Here is a 15,678-nt window from a genome sequence, read left to right on the forward strand (position 1 = left end):
TATACCTATTATTATATACTGCATTATATTATATTTATTCGTTAAAAATGAATAAGTTATAGTTTTTTGGTTTTGGTTTTTGGTCTGTTCTGAATATGGTTAAATTTAAAGGATTTGCTGTGGAGTGCGGGGAACTAAAATATAGGCTATGTGTGTTTATAATGTTGGTATTATAACATGCTGTAGGCCTGCTGGTAGTATTATTTCTGAATAAAATGGGACTAATAGGCTACGTGACTCATTTGTTTTATTTTTCCTTTCAAAAACCTATTATTTATTTATTTTTTTTAAACAAGCAGCAAACAAATTAACCATGGTTACTATACTTATGTAACGGGGTTTTAGCCCGTTGTGTAGGGGAAAATGAATAACGGCTGCCCTGGCAGTTCGGATAGCGAAAGGATCTTAGTCCCCGTTCTCCAAGCTTTTTAGTCTCTTTACACACTTATGTATGTATGTGGTTTCTCACCTTACTGTGTTGTGTCACCAAAGATCGACAAGGGTAGGCTTCAGGTTTACACGGTAGCCTCCTGAAGTAATTTGCATATGTGAGAATACGGTCTGATATGCCCCTCCCTTCCCGGATCTAATAAAGTAAGTGAGACTCCCCTACTCCCTGACAGCTTTCCACAAAAAGATACACCATAGATAGGTGCAAAAGGAAATAAGATTTATTCTTTTAGATTTCCTTTTCCTATGATTACTTATTCTCACTGTTTGAGCAATCAAGTAAATAACAAAAGAATAAAAGGGTTTACAGTTGTTGTGTTGTCTTCTGAACTCACACCATCACCTTTCAATACAACAGTTGAAACGTTCACTTACAGTATGAGAAATCCCCTTTCAAACGTCAAAACGAAACACTTCCAATTTATCAATGTGTAAACTCACCAATTTTCAGTCTCAAATGATTACCTTCGAATAATCACATTTGAAGAATACAACAAATAAATAAATTAAAGCATTCACAAAGAAATCTCACTTTAAGATGAGCACTTATATGAGACGTTCTGTAGTGCACTTGAATTACCACAGTTCACTTATCAGTTCAGTCATCCAAAAAAAAATGGGGAAAATGAAGAAAAATACCAAATAATGAATTGGAGTGCGTTGTCTGGACGTGGGGTGCGTTGAAATAAGCTGAAGATCACGTAGCTGAAGTGGTTAACTTTAAAAATTCACTCAACTTTGTAAAGATGTTCCACAGATGAAATGTATATTAAAAAAACAGAATTAAACTGGAGACGAGATGAATCAAATTGAGATGTCACTTGGAGGGCAGGGCAACAAAACAATCTGCAAACTTGAATCTTCTAAAAGTTACGTCTCTGCATCAACCTTATCTTACAGCGGTCGCAGTCTCACACGTGCGGGAACTCAAATACACGCGAATAGTCCCGTTGAACGTTATTTCTTGGCGCTGCCTTCAATCAAAACACGAGACATGCAAAATGCAGCAAAATAAATACGTTACCAGTCTATTCGGATGACGAGAATCAAGCGGGGTTTGCACTTTAAGCGTATTCACAGTTTTCGTGGCCTTCACTTTATATTACTGCGTCACTACCACAGCTAACGCGAACCACGAAAACAAAACAGAGATAAACTCTTTTCTACTATTAGCGCGAGTCACTCTCAACACTTTCACTTTGTGCTGTCGTCCTTTATCCGACGTAAGCCTCGATAATCTTCCGTTGAAGCAACTTTATCGAATGAGCTTCCCATAAAGACACGACACGACACGACACTCAATTCTATGTGCGACACACTCATATAAAGCGCTCTTCTAATCCCCTCTTCTTCGGCTCTCTTCTTCGGCTCTTTAGGCACGCACAAAAACTGGATCACTCGTCAAAATAAAAGTACCTCCAAAAATTAATCACTTCTTTAAACGAGTATATATTTATATATTTATATATCCGTCACATTCCCCCCTGCTAAACCCTGCCACTCCATTGACATCTCCAGCAGGTTCATCTCTGAAACACAAAATAACATATTAGCATCACGTTAAACACCTATAACTTTGTCATTACTCAGTTACAGAAACCTCTGAATTCTTCTCTGACATCTATTTCACAACATAATCATGTCTGTACTTCACAGGCAAGATACCCTTGTTTTGCCTCTGAGAACGTCTGAGTTCAGGAATACTTTCTCCTTCAGCTTCTGAGATATCAGCATCATCTGACTCATCTTGTACTCTCAACTCTGATTCTGCTACTACATTCTGATTCTCATTACCGTCACCCTGTTCTACTTCCTCTGACTCCCCTTGACCCACCCTTGTGTGTGCATGGTAAGTGGGGTGTTGTGAAGTTTCAGGAAAGCAGACAATGTCTGACATGTCTGTTTCTGTTCTGTCTCTCATACTGCGTCGGCAACGCGGTGTTGTGGGTGATGGCAATGAACAGTGCCGAAGCTGATCTCGGTGTACTACCTTTGTAGAACCTCCCTTTCTGGTTTGATGGTGAACACAGGTATGTCTGCGTGGTTTTGCTTTATCACTATGTATGGTGTGTTTTCCCATTTATCCTGAATTTTGTTTCTACCACGGTGTTTGTGATTGCGCAGTAGCACCCGATCTCCAGGCCTTACAAGAGCTCCAAATGACTTGCGGTCATAAATCCTCTTTCTCTTTCTGGAAGCCTCTTGAGAGGCTGCACTGGCCACCTCCACAGCCGTCTTCAACCTTGCATGATGACCTTTCACCCAGTCATCCAGGTTATCCACTTCATCCTCTTCTAGATCTTTCTCCCCAAAAATGTCCATTGGTAAGCGTGCATCCCTCCCGAACATTAAATAGAATGGAGAATACCCAGTAGATGAATGAACATGACTATTGTAAGCCAGTACCAGCTCTGGAAGGTGAGTTTTCCAATCTCTCTTTTTCTCTGGTGGCAAGGTTCTTAACAAATCGTGCATAGTACGATTGAATCTCTCACATTGAGAGTTTCCCTGAGGATGGTATGGGCTTGTACGACTTTTTCCTATACCATAGATCCTGCAAAGCTCTTTGATCACGCTAGCCTCAAAACACCTGCCCTGGTCAGAATGCAGGCGAGCCGGGCAGCCGTAATAAACGAACCAGTGCTTGAGCAAGGCCTTTGCTGTTGTGTTTGCTGTCTGATTCCTGGTAGGAACAGCAACTGTGAATCTGGTAAACATATCGGTAAGAACAAGCACATTTTCATACCCTCCAGCAGACTGTTCAAGCTGTGTATAATCCATCGCCAGGACCTCTAATGGAGCTGAAACATTACTGCAGGTCATAGGGGCTCGAAGTCTGGGAAAAACATCTTTGGCCAGTGTACATCTCTTGCACTGCCTTATCCAGCCTGGAACATCCGTAGCCATGGTAGGCCAGTAATAACTTCGTCTCATTCGGGTCAACGTACTTCTCTCTCCGAAATGACCTCCGTGTTCATGTTGTCCCTCATACACTTCACGCTGTAGAGGTCCTGGAACAACCATCTGCCAGATCTCTTCTCCATCCCTAGGATCTAGGATGCGTCTGAACAACACTCCCTGACGCAGCTTAAGACGGTCAAACTCTTTGGCAAGCCTTTTCAGTTCTGGCTCCATACAACTGCGATCCATTCTACTTGGTCTCTTGTTCTCAGATACTGCTTTATAAATGGGTCCAATCACAGGATCGTTTTTCTGCTGCTTTCCTATCTCGTTCCAGCTATACCCAGTTATTTCTCCTCTTATTGATGCTTGCACTGCAGCTTTACCTTCAGGTTCCTCTTGATCAATCCTCTTGCCTGGCCACAAACATGCCCTCACCTCATCAGCTCCTAGCCAGATGAAATCCTTCCCATCATCGTCCTTCTCCGGTTCCTCCCTGGAGGGAATCCTTGACAGCGCATCTGCATTCGTGTTGTGTCGGCCAGGTTTATAGCATACTTCAAAGTTGTATTCTGCCAGCTGCGCTACCCAGCGTTGCTCAACCGCTCCAAGATTAGCTGAGTAGAGGTACCGTAGCGGGTTATGGTCAGTAATCACAGTAAATTTTGAATACATAAGGTATTCTCTAAATTTTTCTGTGATCGCCCACTTTAAAGCAAGCAGTTCCAACTTGAACGCACTATAGTTTTTGTCATTTTTCTCCGAACCTCTTAGACCTCTGCTGGCATATGCCACGACACGCTCAATCCCTTCCTGCTTCTGGCTGAGGACAGCCCCCAATCCTTGGCAACTCCCATCTGTGGTGAGTGTAAAGGGCTCACTGAAGTCAGGATATGCCAGAATTGGTGGGGACATCAAACACCCTTTCAACTCATCCAATGCGGTCTGGCATTCCTGGCTCCAAGTGAACGTTACAGGGGTCTTGTTTCTCTTTCCCCCACTTACCAGCGCATGTAGCGGTTTGGCAATTTGAGCGAACCTTGGGACAAATCTTCGGTAATAGCTCATAAAACCAAGCACTTGCCTGACTTCTCTCACGTTTCTGGGAACTGGCCATGTTTCCAGCGCTTTAACTTTCTCATCATCCAATTTAATGCCTTCTGCGGAGATCCGGTGCCCTAGAAACTTTACTTCAGGCCTTAGAAGAAAGCATTTACTTGGCTTTAACTTCAGACCATGTTGCCTCAGACGATTAAAGACAAGTTCTAACCTCTCACAGTGGCTTTCGAAGTCTCTGGAGAAAATAATGACATCATCCAGATAGACCAGAAGAACGTCAAAGGCCAAGTCACCTAGCACCACCCCCATAAGGCGCTGAAAGGTGGCCGGAGCGTTGCACAACCCAAACGGCATCCTGGTCCACTCAAACAGCCCAAATGGGGTGGTGACAGCTGTCTTCTCTCTATCCTTCTCACTCACAGCTACCTGGAAATACCCGGCAGTCAAATCCAGCGTAGAGAACAATTTGGCGTTGCCCAACGCGTCCAAGGACTCGTCCACCCTTGGAAGCGGGTATGCGTCTTTATACGTCACTTGGTTCAGCTTTCGATAATCGCAGCAAAAGCGCACGCTGCCATCTTTCTTCATAACGATAACTGCGGGTGATGCCCAGGGGCTACTGCTCTCTTTGAGGACTCCTTGGGACACCAGATTCTGGACATGCCTCTTGACTTCCTGGAATATCTGCGGTGGTACTCTACGATGACGCTGCTTTATCGGTGGTGCTTCACCGGTAGGGATATCATGCACCACAGCCGTGGTGTAACCATAATCTTGGTCATCTCTGGAAAACACATCTCTGTGCTTTGATAACAACTTAGCAATCCTTTCACATTGTGTTGCTGTGAGACCTTCATAGTTTATTTCAACAGGAACTGATGGCTGCGTGAGTAAGTTTTTGTCAGCCTGGAACTTGTCTTGCTTCAATTCTTTGACATGAAGTACGCCGTCGTCTTCCTCGAATTCAAGAACATCCTTTGTGACCACCTCCTTTGGCTTATAAACGGAAGCCACTCTAGCTCGGGGTGCAATTCTAACGGCTTTTCCACTTAAGTTCACCATACGCACAGGAACCTTTCCACAGTCCGTTTCAGCGAGAACATGAGCCACGAAGAGTCCCTTCGGCAAACTTGTTCCAACTGCAGGCTCGACTAGCACATTACTCTTCACCCTAGGTGACACTCCACAGAGTCCCTCAAGTACCTTCTCACAGCGGGGAGGAATAGTGACAGCTTGTCTTCCAGCAATCTTAACATACCCAATCCTTCCATCAGGTCCTAGACGTGCTGCTTCCTTCTCAACTCTCGCAAGTATCCTCAGGACTTGAGCTTCATCTCGCTGACTATACTTGTCTACCTTTTCCATCCCCTCTGATGGGATGAACAGAGACTGAACTTCACTAAGTATATTCATACCGATGATCCCAGACACTCCTTTCATTTCCTTGACGTCAGGGCTTGAGTCAGTCAGAACAAATATACACTTCCTAGGAAGCACTTTTCCCAGACATTCCACATCGGCCTGCAAGCAACCTAAGACAGGAATATCTAATCCGTTGGCCGCTGTCAGTTTAACCCAGCATGCGGACGACAACTTCAGCTTTTGCTCCCCAAAGTGCTGTCTGAAGTGCGACTCTGAGATGGTGGACACCTCTGACCCGGTATCTAAGAGGCACTTGGTCTTGACACCTGCTATCTTCACCTCAACAGTGAGACAATCCCCAAAAGCGCTATTCTTCAGTTTTTCAGTAGTCTCATCAGCCAGCCATTCTGCCGTGTGGCATCTAATTAATGAGGGCCCCGGGCTTTTCTGTACTGCTCCTCCAGAATCTTTCTCTGTAACTTCTGTTGGCTCTACTGTACACTGTGGTGGAGTTGGTCCTCTTCCCGCCTTGCCACCTTGTGGACAATAGCGACTGGTATGTCCGGGTTCGCCACATGAATAACAAATATAACGGCCTTCACTGTCTTTTAACGGTTGTTTCTTTGGACGGACCTGCTGTGGCCTATATCTCTCCTTTGCATGAACGGCTTGATATAATTCCTCTTGACGAGCAGCTATTTTCTGGATCGCCTCATGCAATTTCTCCAGCGACAGAGCATCCTGTGCCGCAGCAGCATTCACTACTCCTCTGGCACGAGTACTGGATCTTACATTACTAGGAGGCTGCGCTTCTTCCTCCTCTGACCAGGTAATTGCTGCTTGCATCAATTGCACAAAACTCAAATCCGGCTCAGCCTTAATTCTGCGCTTCATCTCTCGACGCAAGAAGTCATCTTTAAGGCCTAGCACCAACTGCTCTTTCAGAACTTTTTCAGCATCTGCCACTCTACCTGGCTCTCTGCGTTGAACACGATTAAGTCTTTCTCGAAGATCATATGCATAGGAGCGTATTGTTTCTCCTGCATTCTGAGCACGGTCATAGAAATCTTTGAGCCTCGTACCTATGGGAACTTTATCTCCATAGGTGTCAAGGAGAACAGTGAAGATGTTTTCAACAGACTCCTCTTTTCCGTCCATCATGAACTTTACTGTTGCTTTGGCCTCATCTTTTAGGTGCTGTTTCACCAGCTCAACCCGGTCCTCAGTGGGCACCCTCATGACCTGAAACGCAGACTTCATCGATGCGACCCATTCTTCAATACTCAGATCCCCAGGTTTTGACACGCAACCAGTGAAATCAGGGAGCTTACGGTCCCGAGGGATATAAATGGCAGCTGGGGTCGTTTGCGCAGAGGCCTGGCTCTCAATTACCACCTTTGCTAGGGATAGGGCTTCTCTCTGCTCTGCCCTGGCCTGGTCAAGTGCCCCTGCCTGCTCAGCAAACCTCCGCTGCATCTCTGCCATATCTTTTCTTAGTTCCTCTAGTTCAGACATCTTCTTTACTGGACAATAAACAACTTGTGGGCCTGGGGACGTATGACTACTTAAATCCGCTTAACTCGATCCTGTTCGTGACGCCACTTTTGTAACGGGGTTTTAGCCCGTTGTGTAGGGGAAAATGAATAACGGCTGCCCTGGCAGTTCGGATAGCGAAAGGATCTTAGTCCCCGTTCTCCAAGCTTTTTAGTCTCTTTACACACTTATGTATGTATGTGGTTTCTCACCTTATTGTGTTGTGTCACCAAAGATCGACAAGGGTAGGCTTCAGGTTTACACGGTAGCCTCCTGAAGTAATTTGCATATGTGAGAATACTGTCTGATATGCCCCTCCCTTCCCGGATCTAATAAAGTAAGTGAGACTCCCCTACTCCCTGACAGCTTTCCACAAAAAGATACACTATAGATAGGTGCAAAAGGAAATAAGATTTATTCTTTTAGATTTCCTTTTCCTATGATTACTTATTCTCACTGTTTGAGCAATCAAGTAAATAACAAAAGAATAAAAGGGTTTACAGTTGTTGTGTTGTCTTTTGAAATCACACTATCACCTTCCAATACAACAGTTGAAACGTTCACTTACAGTATGACAAATCCCCTTTCAAACATCAAAATGAAACACTTCCAATTTGTCAATGTGTAAACTCACCAATTCTCAGTTTCAAATGATCACCTTCGAATAATCACATTTGAAAAATACAACAAATAAATAAATTAAAGCATTCACAAAGAAATCTCACTTTAAGATGAGCACTTATATGAGACGTCCTTACTTTAAACGTTTACTCACAGTTCTGTAGTGCACTTGAATTACCACAGTTCACTTATCAGTTCAGTCATCCAAAAAAATGGGGAAAATGAAGAAAAATACCAAATAACGAATTGGAGTGCGTTGTCTGGACGTGGGGTGCGTTGAAATAAGCTGAAGATCACGTAGCTGAAGTGGTTAACTTTCAAAATTCACTCAACTTTGTAAAGACGTTCCACAGATGAAATGTATATTAAAAAAAACAGAATTAAACTGGAGATGAGATGAATCAAATTGAGATGTCACTTGGAGGGCAGGGCAACAAAACAATCTGCAAACTTGAATCTTCTAAAAGTTACGTCTCTGCATCAACCTTATCTTACAGCGGTCGCAGTCTCACATTTGCGGGAACTCAAATACACGCGAATAGTCCCGTTAAAAGTTATTTCTTGGCGCTGCCTTCAATCAAAACACGTTACCAGTCTATTCGGATGACGAGAATCAAGCGGGAGTTGCACTTTAAGCGTATTCACAGTTTTCGTGGCCCATACTTTGTATTACTGCGTCACTAACAGCTGACGCGAACCACGAAACCTAAACAGAGAAAAACACTACTTTCTATTATTAGCGCGAGTCACTCTCAACACTTTCACTTTGTGCTGTCGTCCTTTATCCGACGTAAGCCCCGATAATCTTCCGTTGAAGCAACTTTATCGAATGAGCTTCCCATTAAAGACACGACACGACACGACACTCAATTCTATGTGCGACACACTCATATAAAGCGCTCTTCTGATCCCCTCTTCTTCGGCTCTCTTCTTCGGCTCTTTAGGCACGCACAAAAACTGGAACACTCGTCAAAATAAAAGTACCTCCAAAATATCACTTATACATTTATATATTTATATATCCGTCATCACTTCTTTTTCTGTGGGGAAACGAGTATATTGAGAGTATATATTTATATATCATTTATTAATACCGGCCTCCGCTGTCACTGTTTTAGTACATTAATCCACATAGCGTTTTAGGATTTTCCCAAATCGTGCCTTAAACTATAAGCAATTAAATGACTGTATTTCTATAATAGGCCACTTGAGTTCAAGTTCAGTATAAAACTTATATGAACCGCTCCGTTGTGAACATACTGAGCTGAGTAAACAGGAAGTGTTTGTCCGAACCCAACCGGTTTTGCGAGAGAACGCAAAAGTTTTGCGAGGAAACGCACAGTTTTGCGAGGGAACGCAAATGTTTTGCGAGAGAACGCAAAAAAATCTGAAAAATATTTTTCCTCCCACCCTGAATTTTTTTTTCACCACCATGTCCCTTAAGGGGCTCCGTATTACGTATAGTGGCATATGACAGTATGCATAATATATTGTAGGCATGATCAGTTTTATGACGGTTAGTGCTGTTTGTATATTATTTTATTGTTGTGTTAAAATACAGAAAGTACGAGATATTACTGATTAATTAATTTTCTTTGCTGTTTTGATTAAATTAAATTAAATTAAATATGACACAATAGCCTTTTTAGAAAAAAAAAAAAGGATTGGGTTCTGAAGTTTATGGAGTTTACAATTAGATTTGGAGGTTTAAGATTTAGGTTGTATTTCAGTATACTGTTTGAAAAAATATTTGTTTTTATTCACCAGCAGTACTTTAAGTTAGCATGACTGTTGACTTCAAGCTCTTGTTCTTAAACATAAGCAAGAAAAATAATAATGCATAATAAACGAACAGAATAAATGAATAAATAATTAATGATAAATTAATTATATATTTAAGATGCTAAAAATAATCAAATTAAATAAATGGCTAAAAACTAATGATTACAAAATTATATGAATAAATGATTATAAATTAATTTGATGCAGCCCACAGTATGCGTTTGATGATCCTTAGATACTTCAAACTATTCATGTGGCCCATTTTTAACTTATGCTATTTATTCAAAGCTGTCTGTAAAATTAATGCTGTAATATTTTTTGTGCACTTTCTTTTTTATATACATTGTAATATTACAATTGATACAATTTTGTATCTCAGTTTTCATAAAAACATTTAAAGTAATGTGTATCTTTTCTGTCTGTCAGTGTTGTCTATATTTTTAAACCGCAGGGAAAAAATGGAAATAAGTAAATAATAAGCAATATGTAATAATAAATAAATAATAATATTCTATTTTATTTTATCCCCTGCCGAATAAGGTATTCCCCATTATGATTTGTTCGTCTGAACACTAGGTGGAGCCAAACTTCCATCTCTGAATGCATATAGACTCCTCATAAAAAGCGCACTCTCGTGAAGGTTGTAATTTAATTGGACAGAACTTTTATTTAATACAAACACCTCCAAATATGATGACACGCTTTAAAAAATATAAAGCAATATATTTTCTTTTACAAAGACCAATTTACTGTTTATGTGTGAATAAATAAAACAAAACAAACAAACAAAATTGATACATTTTCTAAGCAAATTCATGTAAGTTTGTCAGAGTACTACATATGATCTGAATAATGGAAGTCCATTTCCACCACATAAGAAGAGAAATCATGCATTGGAAAGTCTAAATGACATACTTAAAGGGGTCATCGGATGCTAAGTTCACTTTTTCATGTTGTTTGAACATTAATGTGTGTTGCCAGTGTATGTACAAATCTACCCTATAATGATAAAAATCCATGCAGTGGTTTTTAATTAATCTGTAAAAATAATATCCCCTTTTTCAAATCGAGCCATTCTCAGATGCCTGTCGGTGTGATGTCACACTCACAGAGGCCGCTCCCACGATAGTTGATTGACATGAGCGTCTTATCTCAGACCAGTGGCGGTTCTACACGAAGGCCTAGGGAGGCCCGTGCCTCTGTAGACATGTCCCTGGCCACCCCTGTGCTGACCAAATAAAGCAATTATGAATTTATTAAGATTTTACACACGAGCGCCAAAAGCGGAACTAATGCGACGCATCGTTCTACACGGGTAAATTAGAGCGGCGCACCGAAACACTGTGGCGCTGCTCGGTGAATGAGAGCGCAGCAACAACTAACGGTGTATTTCCACTACAGCGTCAAAACCACGCTCAGTGCCGCCGGCAACGCTACAACGCCACTGCTTTGGGGCGTGTGAACTTTAGGGCAGAGGACGCCTCTGTTTACACCCTATTTGCGTTTTATCTTCGACTTTTAAGGCCTGTTCGCAAACTAAACACTAGCATATAACGAAAGCATGCAAAGTGCATTTACTTTTGCATGACTTGTTCAATGATATGTGATTTCATCTTAGTAATCCACCAGTTCCGCAAACACTCGGAAGCATACGTCAGAATCTACTTTTCAAAGCGATTGGTTGACGCCCGGCGTTTCCGCTCGAGATCTGCATAAAGTTCAGGAATGCCCCATCTTTTTGACACTCTCAGCCGCTCTAAACGCTTTCTCCGTGCCGCTTTCAATCCCATAATGCACCTCAAGAGCGTTTACGCTCAGCTTCCACAGGAATGAATGGAAAACGCTCCACTCCGCTCAGCTTGCTACGCTGTAGTGGAAATACACCGTAACGGTGTATTTCCACTACAGCGTAGCGAGTGGAGCGGAGCGAAGCGTTTTCCATTCATTCCTATGGAATCTAAGCTTAAACGCTTGCGCAGTGCATTATGGGATTGAAAGCGGCGCGGAGAAAGCGTCGAGAGCGGCTTTTTACCAGCAATTTTACACGCCCCAAAGCAGTGGCGTTATAGCGTTGCCGGCGGCGCTGAGCGTGGTTTTGACGCTGTAGTGGAAATACACCGTAAGGCCTCGATCACACCGAACGCGTTTTTACAGCGAGAGGCGCCTTTTTTGAATTGTGTTCTATTGGCAGTGAGCGTTATGCGCCGCGGGCGCCTCGCGTTTTTGCCGGAGCGCTCTGAGCACCTGAAGTTGAAAAAAAAGCAACTCTGAGCGGAAAAGCGCCCGACGTCATAGCGTTTTTTTCCATTGTCCAATCGAATGAATGGAGAGGCGGGCCTTCTATTGTAGTGACGAAAGTTTTACCGTTGCCTAAAAAGTCCGGAGACTGCAGTGATGGAGGAGAAATTTTTGGTGTCTATCGCGGGTTACCCTAAACTGTGTTTTTTAAGGTTTTTGCTGATATGACAGTTTACTAAACAGCTAAAAACCAAAGATTTTAGAGCGCTGGCGCTATAATCCTTTGATTAGATTGACAGGACGGCTGATTTGATGGTTGCCTAGCAACATAAAAAACCACAACGCACTGCTCTTTTTTGAAAAAGTCACCAGAAAGAGGCAGTGCGGTGCGCCTCGCGTTTTTAGAACTAAAAAACGCGTTTGGTGTGATCGGGGCCTAACTACTCTTGGATAGAGGAGCTACGATTCATTTCTCCTGTTGCAAGAGGCGAAGGTAAGCGAAACAATTTCATCTCGTGAGTGACTTGTTGTTCTTGCACATAACCGTGTTACTTTTGTTTTTCACACTGATAATGAAATCAAGTTTGTAAATGGCTGGTTTCGAGATGTTTAAAAGCTTGGTAACACTTTTACATTTGTTACTGTATTTGTTAATCTTTGTTAACGTTAGTTAATAAAAATATACAGCTGTTCATGTTAGTTCCATAATAAATGTTTGTATGATTTTAAAGTAAAATAAAGTTTATAATCTTTAAATATCATTTGTTGTCATTTTTTAATGTGCCCCTCTGGTTAAACACTGGCCCCTTCTTGGCCCCCCTAGTAAAATTTGTCTAGAACCGCCACTGCTTCAGACCAGCTATCACAGTTCAGTAACTTTCCGTGTTTTGATGCCAGAGCAGGGATGTAAGTTAGAAAAGAATATCTCCGATGGAGGTGTTGTGTTGCTGGATGTAATAATGAACATAGTGGTCGTCATTTACTTCCGACATCCGAGCTGCTGAAGATGCAGTGGATTAGGTTTGTTTGTGAAGGGAATGTGCCTCCCCATCTACATATATCCCTTTATGTGCACACGAATCATTCATGATCCAGCTTCACTTACAGCAGAAGTGAGTATAAGGTTTTTTTAATGAATCTTTGCGATCGCCTTTCCTTGTAACGTGGTAGTTAGCGGCTAATGTAAACAAGACCGTCTTTCCACAGACAGTAGAGAGGGGCGGGGCGAGCAGAGCTCATTTGCATTTAAAGGAACAACCCTTTAGAATGGGATGATTTTTGGAGAGCTGATTTTGGCAAGGTAAAAAGGGTGTTGTTTTACAAAACCATTGAGCATTTTTAATCAAAGTATATTATAGACTTTTCATTAAGACCCTAAAGAATCAAATCAACTTGTGGAAAATGGGCATCCGATGACCCCTTTAAGTCGTAATTGTAACATAAGTTGAAATTGACTTAAAAGGTTCCCCTAATGTTTTATTTTATTTTATTTTATTTTATTTTTATTTTTATTTTTGTGAGAACCAGGAAATAACATTCTGGGAACGTTCTTTCTAGGTTTTATTTTTTGCAACCATAAAATCAGGTTCTCAGAACATTGCGTTTTATTGGTTATTTTTGTGGTTATTTTTTAATAACCTTTAAAATTTTTTATTTATAAAAAATAATTTATACAGAATGTTCCCTAATGGTTATTTTTAGGTTACTACTAGTCAGCATTTGAAGTGGACTAAAACCTTTAATCACAGTTAACCTAAAACCAAAACAATATCTGTTCTTGTATTAGGACAACTTTGACTTGTTCATTTATTGATCTCTTTACTGAATGATTACTTCAAATGAATACAGTTATGAGAGTAAGTATAATTTCAGAGGGATTTGACATAACAGAAGAGAACATGAAGATTTTGTTTACAGATCAAAAAACGAATGTCCGACTTCTGGGAACCAAAAACTAACATTCTGGAAATATCATATTAACATTAGCAGAATGTTGCATTAATGTTGTACAAGCCAAAATCTGACATTCTATTTCCATGATGAAAACTTTCAAAATAACATTCTGGGAACCAAAAACGAACATTCTGCGAATGTTATTTTAACGTTAAGGGAACTTTAGAATAACGTTCTACAAACCTGTAAATGGTATACTTTATTAACTTTTTAATTCTGTACTGTGAACTGTGTACTAAAGTTGGTCCATCAAACTGACAAAAAATTTGTTTTAGAATGTCCCAAATAGGCCTAGTCTTCACAAATCAGAGATTAGACCATCTTGTGTCTTGTCAGACCAATACAAAGTCATTGAAGTCTGTGTAAAGCAGTAATTCACATAGATTCACATATAATGTACTGACCCCCTTGTCATCCAAGATGTTCATGTCTTTCTTTCTTCAGTCGTAAAGACATTATGTTTTTTGAGGAAAACATTTCAACATTTTTCTCCATATAATGGATTGAGAAAGGCAAGACGAGCCTTTGAGATTAAAAAGTATTTAAATTGTATTTTTTTAAATGAAAATAACAGATTGTTTCACTAGATAAGACCCTTATTCCTCGGCTGGGATCGTTTGAAGCCGCATTTAAACTGCATTTTTGAAGTTCAAAATTGGGGCACCATATCAGTCCATTATATGAAGAAAAATGCTTAAATGTTTTCCTCAAAAAAACGAAATTTCTTTACGACTAAAGGAAGAAAGGCATGAACGTCTTGGATGACAAGGGGTGAGTATATGTGAATATTTGTTTTGGAAGTGGACTTCTCCTTTAAGTTAGAATTTTGACTTTTGAAGTCATAATTTTGACTTTTTATCTCATAATTTTAACTTTGAAAGTCATATTTTTGAATTATTACATGTGCCTTTATGTCATAATTTCAAATGTTAAATTTTAAATTCATATCTTGTAATTCGACTTGTCATAATTTTGACTTTCTATGTCATAATTGTTTACTTTTTTTCTCTCATAATTAAAGACAGTTTGACTTTTTAAAATTTATAATCTAATAATTATGACTTTTAAAGTCATTATTTACTATTATTTATTTTATGGCTTACTTAGTAAGTTTGACTGAGTAAGTCATAGTTTCAACTTTTTATCTTGTAATTATGATGTAAGTATGTTGTAACTTTGACTCAGTACCTAATAATTTCAACTTTTTATCTCGTAATTATGACTTAAGATTGTCAGAATTTTGACTTTTTAATGCATTTATTTATTTATTTTATAGCATTTTTCACAATCCACTTTACACAGAACAGTGTTACAACTGCCAGTAAGATGGCTAAAGTGGACAGCGGCAATGAAAAGATGCAACAAAATATTCTAGATGAAAGAACTACAAAGAAAAATAGATCAACATTTAGAAATAAATATTTACTCTTTATAATATCATTTGCAGATTCCCTTCAGTGCCCTCTTACATTTACCGGGAGCTCTGTGGAGCCCAAATTGAAAACCACAATGATCCAAATGAATAAAATAATAATGAACTAGAGTGAGATGTAAGTGTGCAATGTTATCAAACAGCCGTTGGTTATTTTGTAGTCACATATTCTTCATTACTGTTGAAGTTGACTTGAATGGCTCCATTTGATGAGCTGTGTTCCTCTTTCTGTGTTTGACACATGACAGTCCAAAACCACAAGAAAATATAGACACCTAGAGGATGAAATGAACAGTATTAATGTTGGATAAAATATTTTATCAGGTGTTTCTGCTTCGCATTGTCAA

Source organism: Labeo rohita, chromosome 7 (assembly GCF_022985175.1).
Source record: "Labeo rohita strain BAU-BD-2019 chromosome 7, IGBB_LRoh.1.0, whole genome shotgun sequence".
Lineage (NCBI taxonomy): Eukaryota > Metazoa > Chordata > Actinopteri > Cypriniformes > Cyprinidae > Labeo > Labeo rohita.